Genomic DNA, 22,044 nt, shown 5'->3' on the forward strand with positions numbered 1-22,044 from the left:
TATCAGGAGTTTTTTTTTTTTTATTTTGGGTGTGTGTATCTATGGAAACTTAAGCCCAGTTGCTCATTCATATTAGTTGAAATTTCTCAAGATGATGTTCCAAGACTTATTTCCTAGCTGATAGTTTTTAGCTTGCTTGCTGTCTAAATAAGGAAGGTGACACTGGAAAAATGTCACACGTGTTTCACTACTTGGAAAACAATGTCATTGTGTTACATAGGAAAACAAGCATTTGACAGCTGCCAGAATTCCTTACTCTCTTTTTCATGACTTATAAATATGTAATGGATAGGAAGAAAATAGTTCCATAAGAATGACTGGATATTTTTTTTTGTGTGCCACTATACCAGATTTGAGTCAATCTTCATCAAGGTTATTAGTAGATGGGGTTCTGTTTTTTTTTTTCTTTCTACTTTTTTACTTATGTGCTGCAGCCTTTTTTGTTGTCTCAGCTAAATAGAAAAATTTTCATGTAGGAATATATCTTAAAAGAGAAATGTTAGAAGCTCTATTTATTGGACACTTGGCTTCACACATCAAGTAGAGTTATTTAATCATTAAAAAGCCAGTGTACTTTTGCTGCTGAGTTCAGTAGGTTGTGTATCTTAGTGGTCCACTAGTCATTCCCGATAATGGCTACTGCAGAAGAGGAAGCAATAAAAACCAGTATTCCTGGTGCATCTGTCATTCATAAATGCTGCAATCGAGAAGCTGTTTTCAGTTTTATCTCAAATCAATACAGGGAGACCTCAGCATTCATTTCTACAGTCAAACCAGTTATAAAACTTAGGTGGAACATTGATTCTGTCAAAAAAATTCTAGTTGTAGAGGTCTTTCCATCTTGGAATTATTATTTTTTTAATTTATTTTAAATAGCTCACAGTAAAACATATGAAATATGTGGAAATCTTTTTTAGGAAATACTTTTAACTTAGACATGGCAATAAATTAATAAAGATACAAGGGTTGAAATGTTCTTTACTGGACCTTGAAGCACCATGCTCCACCTTCCAGGAGATCCTTCAGATGCTCATTGTAAGTTGCTGTGGGCTTGTGTCTTTCACTAAGACCTTCCTCTCTGAAGGAGATGCACATACTTCATCCTTGTGCAAGTCATTCACACTGAGAATTTACAAGCCACAGGCACTTCAAATCCCACTTTTCAAACAGTGGATTTGTTGTACCATCATTGTTGCAGACACAGTGGAGATGTCAAACTCGATGGTAATCCTCAGTGAGTGAACCATACACGTTTTTTCAGATTGTGATTTTCTATGAGGGTAGTGGGGAAAAGGGTAGTTCCCTACACTGGTGATCCTAGTTATGCCAAATACTGTTAGTGAAGCAACAGTCACTGTTATGTTAGTTGGCCTTGGTTGCTGTCATGGACTTGCTCTGCTTTTTTGTTCAGGTGCCATGGGACTGTGTCCCTGTCAGAGAGAGCCTTGCCCTACCTACCCTGCTGTGGCTCTTGGTTTCCAGCTCCACTGTCCTTTCCAAGCAGCTTGCCTTTGCTGTTCCCTGACATATGCCTTAAAACAGGGGGGAAAATGAACTGTTTCTTGTTCATCTTCATAGCTGAAATGGATAATAAGTCCTTCTGTAGAAAGGAATTTCAAAAAAAAAATCAACCCTGGTGTATTACAGAACTGGATGTATAGAACTGTTTGGCTTTGCTATTGGTGCTGAATGGATTGCTCAAGAAATACCATTCACATACTTCAATTGTGCAGCTATTAATCATTCAGCATTATAAATTTTAGGGTCCAGAAAAATTCAGGATTACAGAAGGTATTCTCTATATGTCTTTCTGATATTGAGCATGATAAATACATGGATTTTGGAGAATATTTAAAAACAAATGTTATACAAATTTATATTGGACATTAATGCTAAAATAACCTTCTGAATAAGGTGAAGATATTAGAGCTTCATCAGAATCCTTTGGAATCCCTCATAATTTTAAAAGTATTTAAAATAAGCATATTCTGTGATTCTGTGATTTTATTTTTTAGCCATCATGTTTACATTGCACAGGCATTGTAGGTGTATACAAATATCTGAAGGCTTTTAGAACACATACAAGGCTTGAAAAACCAGTGCTGCAGAGGTGGTTTCATATGCGAAAATTGCTTATCAGTTGTGTTAAATTAAAGGTCTATTAAACAGATGAAATAAAAAGACATAGTTCTTGATATGTCTGTGATTGCAAGATGTACCACTCACCGGAGCTTCTGGCATCTTTTAATCAGCTAATATGCGGCTTTTCCAATGATGGTACTCCTCTATAACTTTTGTTCTTATAATAAAATTAATACATCCAATGTAAGTAATAATGTATTATATGTTTCTGTATATTAATATAGAAAAATTAAATTAAAATCTGGGCTTTTAAAACTAAAAAGCAAACACATGTTACCAATCTCAGTTTGCCTGTGAAGTCTGCACATAAAAGTAGAAATTTCTTAGTATTTGCTTGCATATTCAATCTTTTAAAGAAATATCTAAAACAAACTACTGAACGAACACTAGAAAAGCTGGCAGAAGAAAGAGTGGGGAAAAAGGGCATGGTTAAAGTATTTTTTGGTTAGAGCTATTATTTGAAAAGGATACTGCCCTTTAGCTTTTTAATGGAGCTATTTTTGCACTGCAATCACTGTGAGAACTGAAGTAGTTATTTTAGGTTTTGCTGTCAGAGGGTATGAGATATCCTACTTTGGCAAGAAAAACAACAGATGTTTGCTGATGTAAAAACATGATTTTCTTTCAAAGGTGCTATATTAGAACAAGAAAATCTGCACACAAAAAAAGAAGAGTTAGGAAACTCTATGAGCCACTCATGAAAAGAACTTAATGTGATTTAACAGAAGGCAGTGTAACACTGTTTTTACATGAGTTGCTTGCAAATAATTTAGTTTTCAGTTTCTCTGTTAAACTGCCACAAGAATGAAAGCCAATATATATAGCTCCTCTCTCAAAGCCTCTCCTCCATGAACTTGTATAACTCGAGTATAAATTGTAAGTTTTTGAGAAAAATGTAACCTGGAATCCTTTTGGTTTGTAACTCACCTTCCTATATTATACATCACATTATGCTTTCCTCTATTTAAGCTGAATTAGTCCCTATCTACCCTGCTTGCTCTGTGTGAACTGTGATTTCAGCAAAATAATAGTGGCTTAGCTTGGGAAGATCACTGTAGGGAGTTCATCTTATCTTTCTTTTCTAATCTGATCAATATATACCTGGAAAGTGTGTCAACTGATGATTCAGCTCATAAACACTGTACAAGATTGTGATGAGAGTCTATGCAAAGAATGTCTAGAAGTGCTTTATGAAGGGAGATGTGCTCAATTCAACTTCCTTCTTTGAGCCATGATTTTAAAAACTCGGTTCCTTTGTGTTAACTTTCAATATTTAAAGGGGGCTTATAAGAAAGATGGGGAAAAGCTTTTTAGTAGGGCTTGTTGTGGTAGGACAACGGATAATGGTTTTAAACTGAACCAGGGTAGATTTAGACTAGTTATAAGGAAGAAATTTTTTACAATGAAGGGGGCGAGACGCCTCTCTGGGTGAGTTGCCTAGAGAGGTGGAGATGCCCCATCCCTGGAAACAGTCAAGGCCATGTTGTGGATGGGGCTCTGAGCAACCTGATCTACTTGAAGATTGCAGGGGGTTGGACTAGATGACCTTTAAAAGTCACTTCCAACCCAAGCCATCCTATTATTCTACGATTTTATAACTTGCATAAATCAGTACTGTTAATGTTTTGCATAAAATGTGTGAATGAGACAAAATAGTAATAATTGCAACCAAAGATCAAATGTCTTTGTGCTATCCAAGAAAAATGTTTACTTCATGTCACCCATAAAATAAGATGTTTTGCATTTCTTCTTGGCACTGCATTGTGGAATAGTAAAGCTCAAAAATGTACATCATAGAAGAGTTACATGTTGAATTTTCATTTTAAGCATTTAGAAGATATTTTATCATTCTGGAAAAAAGTAAGCCAGCAAATAAGCAACTTTTGCAATCATCAAACACTTGACGTATGTTTTCCTTTTTGCATTTTAGTCTGCAAATTCAGCACAGTAATCCTTACTTCACGAAGGCAAATAAAGCTGTTCTTTATTCTCTCAAAGCAAGATATGTCAGGTTAGTTATATTTGAAGTTCAGTATGTTTGTTCCTTGGATAAAGTGAGAAGCCAATTAAGAAATGCATGATCTATGCATAACAGAAGAAATTTCACAACACCAGGAGGTATGACAGAGCATAATGGAAATTAAATCCTTATGAAGAGACATGCTGTTTGTGATCTTTGAATTACAAAAATTTGATCAATTGGCATTAGTATCAAACTGTGTTATGTCAGCATATGAAAAAATATGCTTGATCCCTACATACTAAATAAGAAATGTAATACTGAGTTGAGCTTTGCTTTTAGGCAGATTTCAGCCTAAAATCCTTTTGAAAATTAAAAAAGTAATAATAATAGTACAGGAGCTAGTTATATTCGCTGGATGAACCCGTGTATTTGCTGAATGAAGTCTTGTACAGCCAGAGATCTCAGAATATCACTTCAGGAATAGGACAATCTGTGTTGAATGAGTCCTTATGTTTGAGAAGAAGAAGAAAACCTGGCAAAAAAGGGAATGGGAAGGACCATGTGTGAAAGCTGGGGTGGATCAGAATCTCCTCAATATATTAATGTATATTTTATTTGCTGAAATAGTTAAATTTTAGGGAAAACGCTTTCTAGGTCTACTTCTTGTAACTAGGAGTGTTGTGGTATCACAGGATTGTTGAGGCTGGCAGGGACCTCTGGATGTTATCTGGTCTGAACCTCTGCTCAAACAGCCTCTCCTAGAGTTGGCTGCTTAGGGTTTTGTCTAAGTAGCTTTTGAATTTCTCCAGAGAGGGGGTGCCACGGTCCGAGGGGGAGTGGAGAAGGATCGCGGCACTGCACGAAGAGCTCCGACGAGGTCTGAGGTTGCAATGCTACTTTATTGAAAGTGTGCGGGAGTTTTATGAGTTCTCGTGTGGAATGCACCAGAAAATGGGGTGGAGCATGAGACAGACAACCAGGGAAACGAATAGGGATAGGGACTCAGGTGAAGAGGGAAGAACGGGGGAGGAACCAGGGAAGGAAAGGGCGAATGGTAGCTCTCTCCTCTCTGCAGCTTCTTCAGCCAGTCAGAGGGGGAAGCAGGGAGCAGGCACCACGAGGCGGGTCTGGACATGCCTGGGCAGTTACAACTGTAGGGGAAATCATACAACGTATGTATTTGTAAACACATAATAACTGTGATAAACTGAGAAAATGATTTGGGCTAATTAAGAGAAAACAGTGTAAGGTCAATATGACCTGGAGAGAGAAAAGGAAAACAAATCGTAAAACTTAATTGGGCCCCTATAAAGAGATAAAACAAGTTACCTCCCTTTTACCTTGTGTAAGATTTATAGTGAAGGAATTTTGTTTAGTTAGCTAGATAATAGCACCTTTCTTAAAAATTTTTAACTTTGTATAGATAGCAAGCAAACATCTGTTTGCTTGACTTGACAATATATTATGGATGCTTACAGATAACATTCTTGTTTAAGAAAAACATCTGTTGAATGTCTGACTTAACAATGTGTAATGTTTATGCGTATGTATAATGAATATTCATGATTAGTTGGAAATCCATGTAGAACAACTGTCTTCTTTGAGTGTAATAGGTGTTGGGAGTTGTTGAACCCCCTCCCTGATCACCCAGCGCTGAATTTGCTTTTATCATATAATAAATTCTAATTGGAAATCACCCGACTGGGTTTCTATTTCTCACAATAACTGTAAAGTCCATATAATACAGTTCTTTCATTCGCTGTATATCTTTTTCCATTCCTGAAACCGTTCCCATTCTGGTTCTTGCTCCTCCACAAGGGGGAAACACAATTGCTCTGGACAACCTGTGCTAGTGCTCAGTCATCCTCACAGTAAAAAAATGTTTTCTGATCTTCAGGCAGAATTTGCTGTGTTTCAGTTTGTGCCCATTGCCTCTGGTCCTGTCACTGGGTACCACTGAAAAGAGCATGGCTCTTGTCCTCTTTGCACCCTCCCTTCAGGTGTTTACATAGGTGAATAAGATTCCCCCTGAGTTTTCTCTTCTCCAGGTTGAACGGTCCCAGCTCTCTCAGGCTTGCCTTATGGGAGAGATGCTCCAGTCCCTTTATTAGACTACTGGCCTTTCATTTGGCTCTCTCCAGTACCTCTGTAGATTTTATGGCAGATTTCTTTTACAAGAACTGACATATGTTTGGTTCCTAACTACATTTGTGTCACATCAGTGGGTATTTAAAGTACAGCGGGGCGATTGGTTTGCTATTCCAGGTTTTGTACTGTTGTGTTTTTACCAGAAACATTTATTCAAATGAATCAAAAAGTGTATTCTATATAAAGGGGTGGTGTACCTGCCTCTTTAGTCTGTTTAATGCACTGCTGGTTGCCTGCATTGTGATGAAAATTTGTAATTTAAAAAATGTATTTCTTTGATGTAAAATTAAAATACATTACTTTGTTTGTAATGCCACCTGTATATTGAACTGTAGAACACTTGCTGAGATTGGCAATATGTTATACAGATGCTGGATGTTAGACATGTATAATGTACTTGTGCTTTTCTCACACTAGATAGGAAAGTTTCAGGAGTACATTGTGGTACTAATTACTGTATTAAAGCTTCTGGAACTCTGTTACCATTCCAAACTGTCCTAATGGCTTAATTGCGTGGTAGATGTTGCCTATGACTATACTGCAAGCAGCAGTATTTGACAGTTTATGTTGAGGAATTGGGCCATCTGGAATTTTGAAGTTCTCCGTGAATTTAGGCACATCAGTTTTTTTTTTTTCTTTTTCTGGTATCGGTGCATTGAGAATATGGAAATCAGGTATGTTCCAAAAATTAAATTGTTGGTATTTGCAAAAGGCTCTGACAGTTAAAAGCATCAAAACAGTACAAATGCCTTTATTTTTAGACAGTTCAGAGCTTCGTTGCAGCTACTGCATCTTGCACCTGATGAGTTTACAAGCCAAGCTATGGCAATGGGGCAGTCAATAAAACCATCTTCATGCATTTTCTCAAGAAGGAATTATTCCCTGCATTAAGTGGAGATAAGAGAGATCTGAGGAGGGATCAAGACTATTGAAATAAGAACAAAGCAGTTTCTGTCATTCATCTGAACAAGGTTAAGGCTGAGCAGGGAAAGCTTTAGAAATAAAAGCAACTCTACTTCCAAACTTGTTAGATAAAATAATCTTGTCTGGTTTGTTTCTCTCCTCACTTTCTTTTTTCTTTTTCTTTTTCTTTTTCTTTTTCTTTTTCTTTTTCTTTTTCTTTTTCTTTTTCTTTTTCTTTTTCTTTTTCTTTTTCTTTTTCTTTTTCTTTTTCTTTTTCTTTTTCTTTTTCTTTTTCTTTTTCTTTTTCTTTTTCTTTTTCTTTTTCTTTTTCTTTTTCTTTTTCTTTTTCTTTTTCTTTTTCTTTTTCTTTTTCTTTTTCTTTTTCTTTTTCTCTTTCTCTTTCTCTTTCTCTTTCTTTCTCTTTCTCTTTCTCTTTCTTTTTCCCTTCCCTTCCCTTCCCTTCCCTTCCCTTCCCTTCCCTTCCCTTCCCTTCCCTTCCCTTCCCTTCCCTTCCCTTGCCTTCCCTTGCCTTCCCTTGCCTTGCCTTGCCTTGCCTTGCCTTGCCTTGCCTTGCCTTGCCTTGCCTTGCCTTGCCTTGCCTTGCCTTCCCTTCCCTTCCCTTCCCTTCCCTTCCCTTCCCTTTTTTTTCTTTTCTTTCCTTTTTTTTCTTTTCTTTCCTTTTTTTTAGTTTTTTTCAGTGGGAATATATTATATCCTTGATTATACTGTTTGGAGCCAATAATTATTGTTCTAATGGTAAATGTAGAAGTAATAATTTTGAATATATTAACTGCAATTAATTAAAATCTTAGTAAATGATTCACTTTGTTTTATTAACCAATAGCAATAATCCTTTGCATCTCGGGCCAAACCAAATCAGTTATGAAAAATACTAAATGAGTGTAGAATAAAAGCATACTTGTAATAAAAAGAGTTTATTTGGAAAGAAAAAAGTTTTCGTTTATTTTTTGATGACAGTGGTTTCATTGGAAATTTAGCAACAGAAGAATCACTTAGGAATTATAATATGATTGTTTATTGAGTTGTGTAATAGTTTGAGTTTGAAATTTATCCTGAATGGAGAACTGCGTCCATTCAACAGAGCTGAGCAGCCGCCGAAGCTGACTGACCTGTCAGCTCTGTGGCAGCGTTGTGTGAGCTGGAGCTCAACCATAGCCCAGCTCCTGCAGCCATTGGTCTCTCGCGGAACCTCCTGCCCCACAGGTGAGGACAGACCCTGAGCCCGAAAGCCCCAGGACGCACGGCGGGGACAGTTACAGCCCTTGCTCCCCTGCCCCTTCCTCTCCTCCTCCTCAGTCCTCTGAGCGCCCGACACCCCCCGACTGGCATGTGACCTCCAGCGTTTGCTCTTTCTCGCAGGATCAGCCAACCTCGGCCAACAGCCTGGGCAGAAGCAGCAGCCCTTGCCAGCTCCCTCTGCCCCAGCAGCAGGTATGGCAGTCCCATCTGCCTTGGCCCCTCGGCATTCCCTGCCCCCCAGCCCCTCCAGCCTCCAGGCCTGCCCTGGCTCCTCCAGCCCTGCCGGCACCTCCAGCAGCCACAGCACCCCTGTCCCCCTGCCAGCTGGGGCACCTTGGCTCAGCACGGCACGGCAAGCAGCCCTGGCATTGCCTGGGCCACCTCTGTTCAGGCAAGATGGTTTAGAGGATCTTGGGGCCGTCGCTGCCATTTTGCCGTCCCCTGTGCAACCCCATGGCTGTGGCACAGCAGCTCACCCCGCAGGGATGGTCCCTCACGCAAGCTCCCACTCAGTCTGTGTTCCGGGCCGGTTCAGCGGGTGCCCCAGGAGACTCTCCCAGCCCCGAGCCTCCCCCCCAGTCTGCCTTCTCCCCTGTGCACGTGTGCCAATGGCTCCGGGCAGTGACTGCTCCAACCCCCACCCGTATCTTCTGCTCGGCAGGGACACGGACTCAGCTGCCTCCACCAGCCCCCTTGGCAAGCAGCCATGGCATTGCTCCTCCATCAGGCAATGCCCTGGGGGGGGGCCGGGGCCGCAGGAAGCCCCTGGCCCCAGTCCCACCAGTGCGGGACACGCAGCACGGCTCAGCCAACCCCTCAGGGACGCTCCTGGGCAGTGGCAGCCCTCCAGACACCAGCGTCCCCATGGATGTGGACACCACCCCAGGTCTTGACATCAGTCTGGCCAGCGACGTCAGCATGGACGAGGACAGCCCGTCAGGCCGTGACCTCTCCTTGGCCAGCGACGTCAGCATGGATGAGGACAGCCCGTCAGGCCGTGACCTCTCCTTGGCCAGCGACGTCACCATGGATGAGGACAGCCCATCAGGCCGTGACCTCTCCTTGGCCAGCGATGTCACCATGGACGAGGACAGCCCGTCAGGCCGTGACCTCTCGCTGGCCACTGACGACCCCATGGATGGTGGCTCCCGCCCAGGCAGTGATCACGTTGCGAGCTGTGACATCTCGCTGAGCAGCGATGTCCCCATGGATGAGGACACCTTCCCGAGGGGTGACATCTCCCTGCCCAGTCACAGCACTGCCAGCCACCCAGGCCCACTCCACGGCCAAGCCATCGGGGCCCCTGGGGTGACTCCAGCCAGTGAGCCTGTGCTGCGTGGCAAGGTCCTGCTGGAAGGGACTCGGAGCCACTTGGATTGCTCCCAGGGAGCCGTGGGCACCAGCCAGGATGGTCGCAGCAGCGTCCCCATGCCCACGGACCATGCTGGCACCAGTGGCACCAGCCCTCAGCCCAAGAACGCCTCGCTCTGCCCGCCCAAGAAGATGCCGCCCACTCACCGCAGTGTCCCCAAGCCTTCCAGAGCCGTCCTGAGCACGGGACACTGCAAGGCGGGTGGCACCAAGCCTCAGGACCCTCAGCAGGGTGCGGGCACGAACCTGCCACCGCCTCAGAGCAGCATGTCACCAAGCAACATCGCTCTGAAAAGGCGGGGCACGAAGAGGAAGAGGGGCTCTGAGCCAAGCACTGGGAGCAAGTGCAAGGCTCCCGCAGCCCGGGCTGGGGCAGAAAATTGTTGAGGGACAGATCGTTTGGGGATCTGTCCCAGGGGGAGGGACAGATCGTTTGGGGATCTGTCCCAGGGGGAGGGACAGATCGTTTGGGGATCTGTCCCAGGGGGAGGGACAGATCGTTTGGGGATCTGTCCCAGGGGGAGGGATAGATCGTTTGGGGATCTATCCCAGTCTGAGGGAGGGAGGGTGTTGATGTAGATATTGATGACCGTTTTCTTGTGGTTATCAATTAAAAGATTTTATTGCATAAGCTGTCTGTGTCTGCATGGAATGGGGAGGGAGTGCAGGGCGGCAGCGGGAAATGGTCCCAAGCAGATCCGCCAAGGCTGAAAGGGCTCCAAGGGCACCCAAAGGGCACTCCAGGCCTGAGTCAGTGCCGGAGGTGCAGGCATTCATGGAAGGTCCCCTTCCTCTGGGGAAGCAGCCCTTTGGCGTGGGAGCCAGGACAGAGGGGTCCGTGCAGGACTCACGCACACGGCCCCACCACCGAAAACAGCCCCAAGCACAGCCTGGGCACCGTCCTCCCACTCTGGGGCTTTAGAAGGCTGCTCCCGCTGCTCCCAGTGACCTCAGCATGTCCCCAGTCATCCCACTGCAGCCCCAGACAGAGCTCCCCCAGGCTGCCCCGGGGCTGCATTGGGCAGGGGCGGTAAGGGAGAGGGAAGAATGTGCTGGGAACCCTAATGCAGGGCCTCACAGAAGTGCAGGGAGACGACATCCGTAGATCTCTGGGAGGCAGCACTTGGAATGGATGGAGCTCTGTCGAGGGGTGGATGGCGAGCCACTCGGCGGTTGGTGGGTCAGGATCAAAAGGCAGGCCGGGGATGGGGGCACTGCGGAGGGCACTGCGGGGACACCGCAGGCCTCCTGAACAGCAGCAGGATGGGGATGAGAGCTCCACGGGCAGCTTGAAGCTGCCTCCCAGTCACAGTGCCTGTCTCTCGTGGGGCATTCAACTACCCTGAGAGCAGCTGGAAAAGCAACACAGCCAAGCACAAAGAGTCCCGGAGGTTCCCAGAAAGCAGTGGCGACAGCTTCCCGACCCAAGGGGGTGATGCCTCTCACAAGCAATGCCGTGCTGCTCCACCTCATACTAACACACAGGAAAGGCCTTGTTGGAGATGGGAGGGTAAGGGACAGCCTTGGCTGTCGAGACCATGGGACTGTGGTCTTCTGAAATTCCAGGTATTGGGAAACACATAAATACCAGGAGACAGAGGAGCTAACTAAGAAGGATAAACTTTTATTCCAATGAAAGGGAGAGTTCACTGAACAAACCTCAGTGAGGCCTCTCAAGTCAGTGGAGGTCGCAGCCCCCTTTTATCCCCTTTGCCCGGAGCGCTGCTCCCTCCCCAGCGTTTCTCCCCTGGCTGACATACGCCGGGGTTACAGGCTTCCCGACACGCCTGCTCTGTGTCCCCCATTATGTCCCTCGGAGGGGGCTGGGAAGGTCACTGGTGCTTTTCAAAATGGAGGCCACAGCACACTTCAAAACAGAGGACGTGGCCACCCGAGACCTTCTCTGCTGCTGATCGGTCCCCCTGTCTCTGGGCAAAGGGCACCACTTGGTAGCCAACAATTGAACCACCAGTAACTTACTGCTTCTTACTGCGAACTGCGACTACCCTACAAACTTTGCAAGCACCCTTTCTTCTTCCTAAGAGTGGAGCTGAGGACTGGGGGAGGAGGAAGCAGGGCAGCATGGAAGATCAGAACACGCACCTCAGGAGAGCTGACTTGAGCCTCTTCAGGGATCTTCTTCCTTCGTGTCTGACGTCCTTTTTTCCCCTCACTCGCTGCTCTAACCCCACAACCTGATTTGCTGCACACCCTGTCTCCTAAAGCACCGCCCAGCTAGTCTTTCTTGATGGGCCGAGCTCCTTGTTTCCCTTTGCCCTTCTCCGAATGCCAGGGAATGGGAAGCACCCTCATTTTTATGGTTGGGCTCTTGCTGCCCAGCCTCACTTTCTGCAACAGTTTCACAGTTTTCAATCTGGTCCTGTCCCTGTTTCTTTCAATGCCCAGGTTTTCTCCAAAACAGCCAACTGACACACATGCAATCACTATGCCCAGAACTGCCAGGAGAACTCCACCACTTCAGCGGCTCAAGTGGGCAGAAGCTGTCTTGGATGTGGCCTTGCCCGCTTTGAACCTCAAGATTCCACGTGAGGAGCCAGATGCTGAGCACTCCCCAAGAACCCCCTTTCCTAGACCAAATCTCCAACCGCAGCAGATGGCAGCACACACCTAAAGCGCCTTTGACCGGGACCTGACAGAACCCCCTTCTTGTTGTCCACGCTCTTGTCTTCCCATGGAATGGAGAGCAGAAAAGGACTCTCCAGTGTAAGGCCAGAACAGCCAGGTTTACGGCAGAGGCAGAGAAACTGCCCTATCCCTGCCTCCAGGATGGTGAGCCTGCTCCAGGATCCTTCCATCGGGCAGTTTGGGGTGCATTGTGTGGTTTTGTATCAATGTAGGTGGCTTCCAGCGATGTTAACTTCCAGTGGTGAGAAGTCATGAGATTATGACCTTCTGCAACAAGAGTTTGACTTTGAATGGCCAAGGTTTTTATTCCCCTCCTGCTTTCTGCAGGTGCCCCCTGTTTTTCGAGACTCCTAGACTCCTAGAAGAGTTTGTGTCGGAAGGGGCCTTAAAGCTCATCTAGACAAGGTTGCTCCAAGCCCCGCCCGAGCCGGCCTCGAACACTTCCAGGGACGGGGCAGCCACGGCTTCTCTGGACGACCTGTGCCAGGTCCTCACCACGCTCACAGAGAAGAATGTTTTTCCAGAATCCCATCTAATCGTGCCCTCTGCCAGTGTGAAGCCGTTCCACCTTGTTCTGTCACTGCAGTCCCTCGTAAACAGTCTCTCCTATCCAAGCCTTCTTGGTCCTCCCTGTTGTGTTGCAAAATTTGCAAGTTGATGCTGTGCCAGGGCTGTGCCAGCAGCCAAGGGCTGACCCGGGTGCAGGACCTTGCGCTTGAGGTCTGTTGTCGCTGGCTTTGTTCAGCCTGGAGGAGGCTGAGCTGAGATCTCCTGGGGGGCTGCAGCTTCCTGCCAAGGGGCAGCAGCGATTTCTGCTGCGTGTGACCAGGGACAGGACCCCAGGGAACGGCTGGAGCTGTGTCGGGGGAGGGTTAGGTTGGATATTAGGAAAAGCTTCTTCCCCCGGAGGGTGGTCGGCCACTGGAACAGGCTCCCCAGGGCAGTGGTCTTGGCCCCAAGGCTGCCAGAGCTCGAGGAGCGTTTGGACAACGCTCTCAGGCACGTGGTGGGGTTGCTGGGCTGTCCTGTGCAAGGCCGGGAGTTGGACTGGATGATCCTTGTGGGTCCCTTCCAGCTCAGGATATTCTGTGATTCTAACTCTTTGGTTAACCCTTTGTCTCCCCATGAAGAGCTGGCAAAGCTGTTGGGGGTGGGGCAGAACAAGGGAAGCTGCCTCTATGACATTGTTGCTGCCTCTATGACATTGTTGCTACCTCTATGACATTGTTGCTGCCTCTCTGACATGACAATGGGAGCCCCAACATTCCGTCCCTGGAGACGCTCCAAGAGGAGCATCCAGACCTGGGTCCCGTCAACAGACCGGAGCGGCCGCCGAAGCTGACTGAGCATGGCCCTGTCAGCTCTGTGGCAGCGTTGTGTGAGCTGGAGCTCAGCCATAGCCCAGCTCCTGCAGCCATTGGTCTCTCGCGGAACCTCCTGCCCCACAGGTGAGGACAGACCCTGAGCCCGAAAGCCCCAGGACGCACGGCGGGGACAGTTACAGCCCTTGCTCCCCTGCCCCTTCCTCTCCTCCTCCTCAGTCCTCTGAGCGCCCGACACCCCCCGACTGGCATGTGACCTCCAGCGTTTGCTCTTTCTCGCAGGATCAGCCAACCTCGGCCAACAGCCTGGGCAGAAGCAGCAGCCCTTGCCAGCTCCCTCTGCCCCAGCAGCAGGTATGGCAGTCCCATCTGCCTTGGCCCCTCGGCATTCCCTGCCCCCCAGCCCCTCCAGCCTCCAGGCCTGCCCTGGCTCCTCCAGCCCTGCCGGCACCTCCAGCAGCCACAGCACCCCTGTCCCCCTGCCAGCTGGGGCACCTTGGCTCAGCACGGCACGGCAAGCAGCCCTGGCATTGCCTGGGCCACCTCTGTTCAGGCAAGATGGTTTAGAGGATCTTGGGGCCGTCGCTGCCATTTTGCCGTCCCCTGTGCAACCCCATGGCTGTGGCACAGCAGCTCACCCCGCAGGGATGGTCCCTCACGCAAGCTCCCACTCAGTCTGTGTTCCGGGCCGGTTCAGCGGGTGCCCCAGGAGACTCTCCCAGCCCCGAGCCTCCCCCCCAGTCTGCCTTCTCCCCTGTGCACGTGTGCCAATGGCTCCGGGCAGTGACTGCTCCAACCCCCACCCGTATCTTCTGCTCGGCAGGGACACGGACTCAGCTGCCTCCACCAGCCCCCTTGGCAAGCAGCCATGGCATTGCTCCTCCATCAGGCAATGCCCTGGGGGGGGCCCGGGGCCGCAGGAAGCCCCTGGCCCCAGTCCCACCAGCGCGGGACACGCAGCACGGCTCAGCCAACCCCTCAGGGACGCTCCTGGGCAGTGGCAGCCCTCCAGACACCAGCGTCCCCATGGATGTGGACACCACCCCAGGTCTTGACATCAGTCTGGCCAGCGACGTCAGCATGGACGAGGACAGCCCGTCAGGCCGTGACCTCTCCTTGGCCAGCGACGTCAGCATGGATGAGGACAGCCCGTCAGGCCGTGACCTCTCCTTGGCCAGCGACGTCACCATGGATGAGGACAGCCCATCAGGCCGTGACCTCTCCTTGGCCAGCGATGTCACCATGGACGAGGACAGCCCGTCAGGCCGTGACCTCTCGCTGGCCACTGACGACCCCATGGATGGTGGCTCCCGCCCAGGCAGTGATCACGTTGCGAGCTGTGACATCTCGCTGAGCAGCGATGTCCCCATGGATGAGGACACCTTCCCGAGGGGTGACATCTCCCTGCCCAGTCACAGCACTGCCAGCCACCCAGGCCCACTCCACGGCCAAGCCATCGGGGCCCCTGGGGTGACTCCAGCCAGTGAGCCTGTGCTGCGTGGCAAGGTCCTGCTGGAAGGGACTCGGAGCCACTTGGATTGCTCCCAGGGAGCCGTGGGCACCAGCCAGGATGGTCGCAGCAGCGTCCCCATGCCCACGGACCATGCTGGCACCAGTGGCACCAGCCCCCAGCCCAAGAACGCCTCGCTCTGCCCGCCCAAGAAGATGCCGCCCACTCACCGCAGTGTCCCCAAGCCTTCCAGAGCCGTCCTGAGCACGGGACACTGCAAGGCGGGCGGCACCAAGCCTCAGGACCCTCAGCAGGGTGCGGGCACGAACCTGCCACCGCCTCAGAGCAGCATGTCACCAAGCAACATCGCTCTGAAAAGGCGGGGCACGAAGAGGAAGAGGGGCTCTGAGCCAAGCACTGGGAGCAAGTGCAAGGCTCCCGCAGCCCGGGCTGGGGCAGAAAGTTGTTGAGGGACAGATCGTTTGGGGATCTGTCCCAGGGGGAGGGACAGATCGTTTGGGGATCTGTCCCAGGGGGAGGGACAGATCGTTTGGGGATCTGTCCCGGGGGAGGGACAGATCGTTTGGGGATCTGTCCCAGGGGGAGGGATAGATCGTTTGGGGATCTGTCCCAGGTGGAAAGACAGATCGTTTGGGGATCTGTCCCAGGGGGAGGGACAGATCGTTTGGGGATCTGTCCCAGGGGGAGGGATAGATCGTTTGGGGATCTATCCCAGTCTGAGGGAGGGAGGGTGTTGATGTAGATATTGATGACCGTTTTCTTGTGGTTATCAATTAAAAGATTTTATTGCATAAGCTGTCTGTGTCTGCATGGAATGGGGAGGGAGTGCAGGGCGGCAGCGGGAAATGGTCCCAAGCAGATCCGCCAAGGCTGAAAGGGCTCCAAGGGCACCCAAAGGGCACTCCAGGCCTGAGTCAGTGCCGGAGGTGCAGGCATTCATGGAAGGTCCCCTTCCTCTGGGGAAGCAGCCCTTTGGCGTGGGAGCCAGGACAGAGGGGTCCGTGCAGGACTCACGCACACGGCCCCACCACCGAAAACAGCCCCAAGCACAGCCTGGGCACCGTCCTCCCACTCTGGGGCTTTAGAAGGCTGCTCCCGCTGCTCCCAGTGACCTCAGCATGTCCCCAGTCATCCCACTGCAGCCCCAGACAGAGCTCCCCCAGGCTGCCCCGGGGCTGCATTGGGCAGGGGCGGTAAGGGAGAGGGAAGAATGTGCTGGGAACCCTAATGCAGGGCCTCACAGAAGTGCAGGGAGACGACATCCGTAGATCTCTGGGAGGCAGCACTTGGAATGGATGGAGCTCTGTCGAGGGGTGGATGGCGAGCCACTCGGCGGTTGGTGGGTCAGGATCAAAAGGCAGGCCGGGGATGGGGGCACTGCGGAGGGCACTGCGGGGACACCGCAGGCCTCCTGAACAGCAGCAGGATGGGGATGAGAGCTCCACGGGCAGCTTGAAGCTGCCTCCCAGTCACAGTGCCTGTCTCTCGTGGGGCATTCAACTACCCTGAGAGCAGCTGGAAAAGCAACACAGCCAAGCACAAAGAGTCCCGGAGGTTCCCAGAAAGCAGTGGCGACAGCTTCCCGACCCAAGGGGGTGATGCCTCTCACAAGCAATGCCGTGCTGCTCCACCTCATACTAACACACAGGAAAGGCCTTGTTGGAGATGGGAGGGTAAGGGACAGCCTTGGCTGTCGAGACCATGGGACTGTGGTCTTCTGAAATTCCAGGTATTGGGAAACACATAAATACCAGGAGACAGAGGAGCTAACTAAGAAGGATAAACTTTTATTCCAATGAAAGGGAGAGTTCACTGAACAAACCTCAGTGAGGCCTCTCAAGTCAGTGGAGGTCGCAGCCCCCTTTTATCCCCTTTGCCCGGAGCGCTGCTCCCTCCCCAGCGTTTCTCCCCTGGCTGACATACGCCGGGGTTACAGGCTTCCCGACACGCCTGCTCTGTGTCCCCCATTATGTCCCTCGGAGGGGGCTGGGAAGGTCACTGGTGCTTTTCAAAATGGAGGCCACAGCACACTTCAAAACGGAGGACGTGGCCACCCGAGACCTTCTCTGCTGCTGATCGGTCCCCCTGTCTCTGGGCAAAGGGCACCACTTGGTAGCCAACAATTGAACCACCAGTAACTTACTGCTTCTTACTGCGAACTGCGACTACCCTACAAACTTTGCAAGCACCCTTTCTTCTTCCTAAGAGTGGAGCTGAGGACTGGGGGAGGAGGAAGCAGGGCAGCATGGAAGATCAGAACACGCACCTCAGGAGAGCTGACTTGAGCCTCTTCAGGGATCTTCTTCCTTCGTGTCTGACGTCCTTTTTTCCCCTCACTCGCTGCTCTAACCCCACAACCTGATTTGCTGCACACCCTGTCTCCTAAAGCACCGCCCAGCTAGTCTTTCTTGATGGGCCGAGCTCCTTGTTTCCCTTTGCCCTTCTCCGAATGCCAGGGAATGGGAAGCACCCTCATTTTTATGGTTGGGCTCTTGCTGCCCAGCCTCACTTTCTGCAACAGTTTCACAGTTTTCAATCTGGTCCTGTCCCTGTTTCTTTCAATGCCCAGGTTTTCTCCAAAACAGCCAACTGACACACATGCAATCACTATGCCCAGAACTGCCAGGAGAACTCCACCACTTCAGCGGCTCAAGTGGGCAGAAGCTGTCTTGGATGTGGCCTTGCCCGCTTTGAACCTCAAGATTCCACGTGAGGAGCCAGATGCTGAGCACTCCCCAAGAACCCCCTTTCCTAGACCAAATCTCCAACCGCAGCAGATGGCAGCACACACCTAAAGCGCCTTTGACCGGGACCTGACAGAACCCCCTTCTTGTTGTCCACGCTCTTGTCTTCCCATGGAATGGAGAGCAGAAAAGGACTCTCCAGTGTAAGGCCAGAACAGCCAGGTTTACGGCAGAGGCAGAGAAACTGCCCTATCCCTGCCTCCAGGATGGTGAGCCTGCTCCAGGATCCTTCCATCGGGCAGTTTGGGGTGCATTGTGTGGTTTTGTATCAATGTAGGTGGCTTCCAGCGATGTTAACTTCCAGTGGTGAGAAGTCATGAGATTATGACCTTCTGCAACAAGAGTTTGACTTTGAATGGCCAAGGTTTTTATTCCCCTCCTGCTTTCTGCAGGTGCCCCCTGTTTTTCGAGACTCCTAGACTCCTAGAAGAGTTTGTGTCGGAAGGGGCCTTAAAGCTCATCTAGACAAGGTTGCTCCAAGCCCCGCCCGAGCCGGCCTCGAACACTTCCAGGGACGGGGCAGCCACGGCTTCTCTGGACGACCTGTGCCAGGTCCTCACCACGCTCACAGAGAAGAATGTTTTTCCAGAATCCCATCTAATCGTGCCCTCTGCCAGTGTGAAGCCGTTCCACCTTGTTCTGTCACTGCAGTCCCTCGTAAACAGTCTCTCCTATCCAAGCCTTCTTGGTCCTCCCTGTTGTGTTGCAAAATTTGCAAGTTGATGCTGTGCCAGGGCTGTGCCAGCAGCCAAGGGCTGACCCGGGTGCAGGACCTTGCGCTTGAGGTCTGTTGTCGCTGGCTTTGTTCAGCCTGGAGGAGGCTGAGCTGAGATCTCCTGGGGGGCTGCAGCTTCCTGCCAAGGGGCAGCAGCGATTTCTGCTGCGTGTGACCAGGGACAGGACCCCAGGGAACGGCTGGAGCTGTGTCGGGGGAGGGTTAGGTTGGATATTAGGAAAAGCTTCTTCCCCCGGAGGGTGGTCGGCCACTGGAACAGGCTCCCCAGGGCAGTGGTCTTGGCCCCAAGGCTGCCAGAGCTCGAGGAGCGTTTGGACAACGCTCTCAGGCACGTGGTGGGGTTGCTGGGCTGTCCTGTGCAAGGCCGGGAGTTGGACTGGATGATCCTTGTGGGTCCCTTCCAGCTCAGGATATTCTGTGATTCTAACTCTTTGGTTAACCCTTTGTCTCCCCATGAAGAGTTGGCAAAGCTGTTGGGGGTGGGGCAGAACAAGGGAAGCTGCCTCTATGACATTGTTGCTGCCTCTATGACATTGTTGCTACCTCTATGACATTGTTGCTGCCTCTCTGACATGACAATGGGAGCCCCAACATTCCGTCCCTGGAGACGCTCCAAGAGGAGCATCCAGACCTGGGTCCCGTCAACAGACCGGAGCGGCCGCCGAAGCTGACTGAGCATGGCCCTGTCAGCTCTGTGGCAGCGTTGTGTGAGCTGGAGCTCAGCCATAGCCCAGCTCCTGCAGCCATTGGTCTCTCGCGGAACCTCCTGCCCCACAGGTGAGGACAGACCCTGAGCCCGAAAGCCCCAGGACGCACGGCGGGGACAGTTACAGCCCTTGCTCCCCTGCCCCTTCCTCTCCTCCTCCTCAGTCCTCTGAGCGCCCGACACCCCCCGACTGGCATGTGACCTCCAGCGTTTGCTCTTTCTCGCAGGATCAGCCAACCTCGGCCAACAGCCTGGGCAGAAGCAGCAGCCCTTGCCAGCTCCCTCTGCCCCAGCAGCAGGTATGGCAGTCCCATCTGCCTTGGCCCCTCGGCATTCCCTGCCCCCCAGCCCCTCCAGCCTCCAGGCCTGCCCTGGCTCCTCCAGCCCTGCCGGCACCTCCAGCAGCCACAGCACCCCTGTCCCCCTGCCAGCTGGGGCACCTTGGCTCAGCACGGCACGGCAAGCAGCCCTGGCATTGCCTGGGCCACCTCTGTTCAGGCAAGATGGTTTAGAGGATCTTGGGGCCGTCGCTGCCATTTTGCCGTCCCCTGTGCAACCCCATGGCTGTGGCACAGCAGCTCACCCCGCAGGGATGGTCCCTCACGCAAGCTCCCACTCAGTCTGTGTTCCGGGCCGGTTCAGCGGGTGCCCCAGGAGACTCTCCCAGCCCCGAGCCTCCCCCCCAGTCTGCCTTCTCCCCTGTGCACGTGTGCCAATGGCTCCGGGCAGTGACTGCTCCAACCCCCACCCGTATCTTCTGCTCGGCAGGGACACGGACTCAGCTGCCTCCACCAGCCCCCTTGGCAAGCAGCCATGGCATTGCTCCTCCATCAGGCAATGCCCTGGGGGGGGCCCGGGGCCGCAGGAAGCCCCTGGCCCCAGTCCCACCAGTGCGGGACACGCAGCACGGCTCAGCCAACCCCTCAGGGACGCTCCTGGGCAGTGGCAGCCCTCCAGACACCAGCGTCCCCATGGATGTGGACACCACCCCAGGTCTTGACATCAGTCTGGCCAGCGACGTCAGCATGGACGAGGACAGCCCGTCAGGCCGTGACCTCTCCTTGGCCAGCGACGTCACCATGGATGAGGACAGCCCATCAGGCCGTGACCTCTCCTTGGCCAGCGATGTCACCATGGACGAGGGCAGCCCGTCAGGCCGTGACCTCTCGCTGGCCACTGACGACCCCATGGATGGTGGCTCCCGCCCAGGCAGTGATCACGTTGCGAGCTGTGACATCTCGCTGAGCAGCGATGTCCCCATGGATGAGGACACCTTCCCGAGGGGTGACATCTCCCTGCCCAGTCACAGCACTGCCAGCCACCCAGGCCCACTCCACGGCCAAGCCATCGGGGCCCCTGGGGTGACTCCAGCCAGTGAGCCTGTGCTGCGTGGCAAGGTCCTGCTGGAAGGGACTCGGAGCCACTTGGATTGCTCCCAGGGAGCCGTGGGCACCAGCCAGGATGGTCGCAGCAGCGTCCCCATGCCCACGGACCATGCTGGCACCAGTGGCACCAGCCCCCAGCCCAAGAACGCCTCGCTCTGCCCGCCCAAGAAGATGCCGCCCACTCACCGCAGTGTCCCCAAGCCTTCCAGAGCCGTCCTGAGCACGGGACACTGCAAGGCGGGCGGCACCAAGCCTCAGGACCCTCAGCAGGGTGCGGGCACGAACCTGCCACCGCCTCAGAGCAGCATGTCACCAAGCAACATCGCTCTGAAAAGGCGGGGCACGAAGAGGAAGAGGGGCTCTGAGCCAAGCACTGGGAGCAAGTGCAAGGCTCCCGCAGCCCGGGCTGGGGCAGAAAATTGTTGAGGGACAGATCGTTTGGGGATCTGTCCCAGGGGGAGGGACAGATCGTTTGGGGATCTGTCCCAGGGGGAGGGACAGATCGTTTGGGGATCTGTCCCAGGGGGAGGGACAGATCGTTTGGGGATCTATCCCAGGGGGAGGGACAGATCGTTTGGGGATCTGTCCCAGGGGGAGGGATAGATCGTTTGGGGATCTATCCCAGTCTGAGGGAGGGAGGGTGTTGATGTAGATATTGATGACCGTTTTCTTGTGGTTATCAATTAAAAGATTTTATTGCATAAGCTGTCTGTGTCTGCATGGAATGGGGAGGGAGTGCAGGGCGGCAGCGGGAAATGGTCCCAAGCAGATCTGCCAAGGCTGAAAGGGCTCCAAGGGTACCCAAAGGGCACTCCAGGCCTGAGTCAGTGCCGGAGGTGCAGGCATTCATGGAAGGTCCCCTTCCTCTGGGGAAGCAGCCCTTTGGCGTGGGAGCCAGGACAGAGGGGTCCGTGCAGGACTCACGCACACGGCCCCACCACCGAAAACAGCCCCAAGCACAGCCTGGGCACCGTCCTCCCACTCTGGGGCTTTAGAAGGCTGCTCCCGCTGCTCCCAGTGACCTCAGCATGTCCCCAGTCATCCCACTGCAGCCCCAGACAGAGCTCCCCCAGGCTGCCCCGGGGCTGCATTGGGCAGGGGCGGTAAGGGAGAGGGAAGAATGTGCTGGGAACCCTAATGCAGGGCCTCACAGAAGTGCAGGGAGACGACATCCGTAGATCTCTGGGAGGCAGCACTTGGAATGGATGGAGCTCTGTCGAGGGGTGGATGGCGAGCCACTCGGCGGT

At 51.6% G+C, this 22,044-nt stretch overlaps 1 protein-coding gene across 2 annotated transcripts in view; it reads right to left on the bottom strand.

Annotated features, from left to right (window-relative positions):
- Window positions 1–22,044, bottom strand: part of LOC135404424 (class I histocompatibility antigen, F10 alpha chain-like) — a 538,949-nt gene that overhangs the window by 217,162 nt on the left and 299,743 nt on the right. The window lies entirely within an intron of this gene.

This window comes from Pseudopipra pipra, chromosome W (genome assembly GCF_036250125.1).
Source record: "Pseudopipra pipra isolate bDixPip1 chromosome W, bDixPip1.hap1, whole genome shotgun sequence".
Classification (NCBI taxonomy): Eukaryota; Metazoa; Chordata; class Aves; order Passeriformes; family Pipridae; genus Pseudopipra; species Pseudopipra pipra.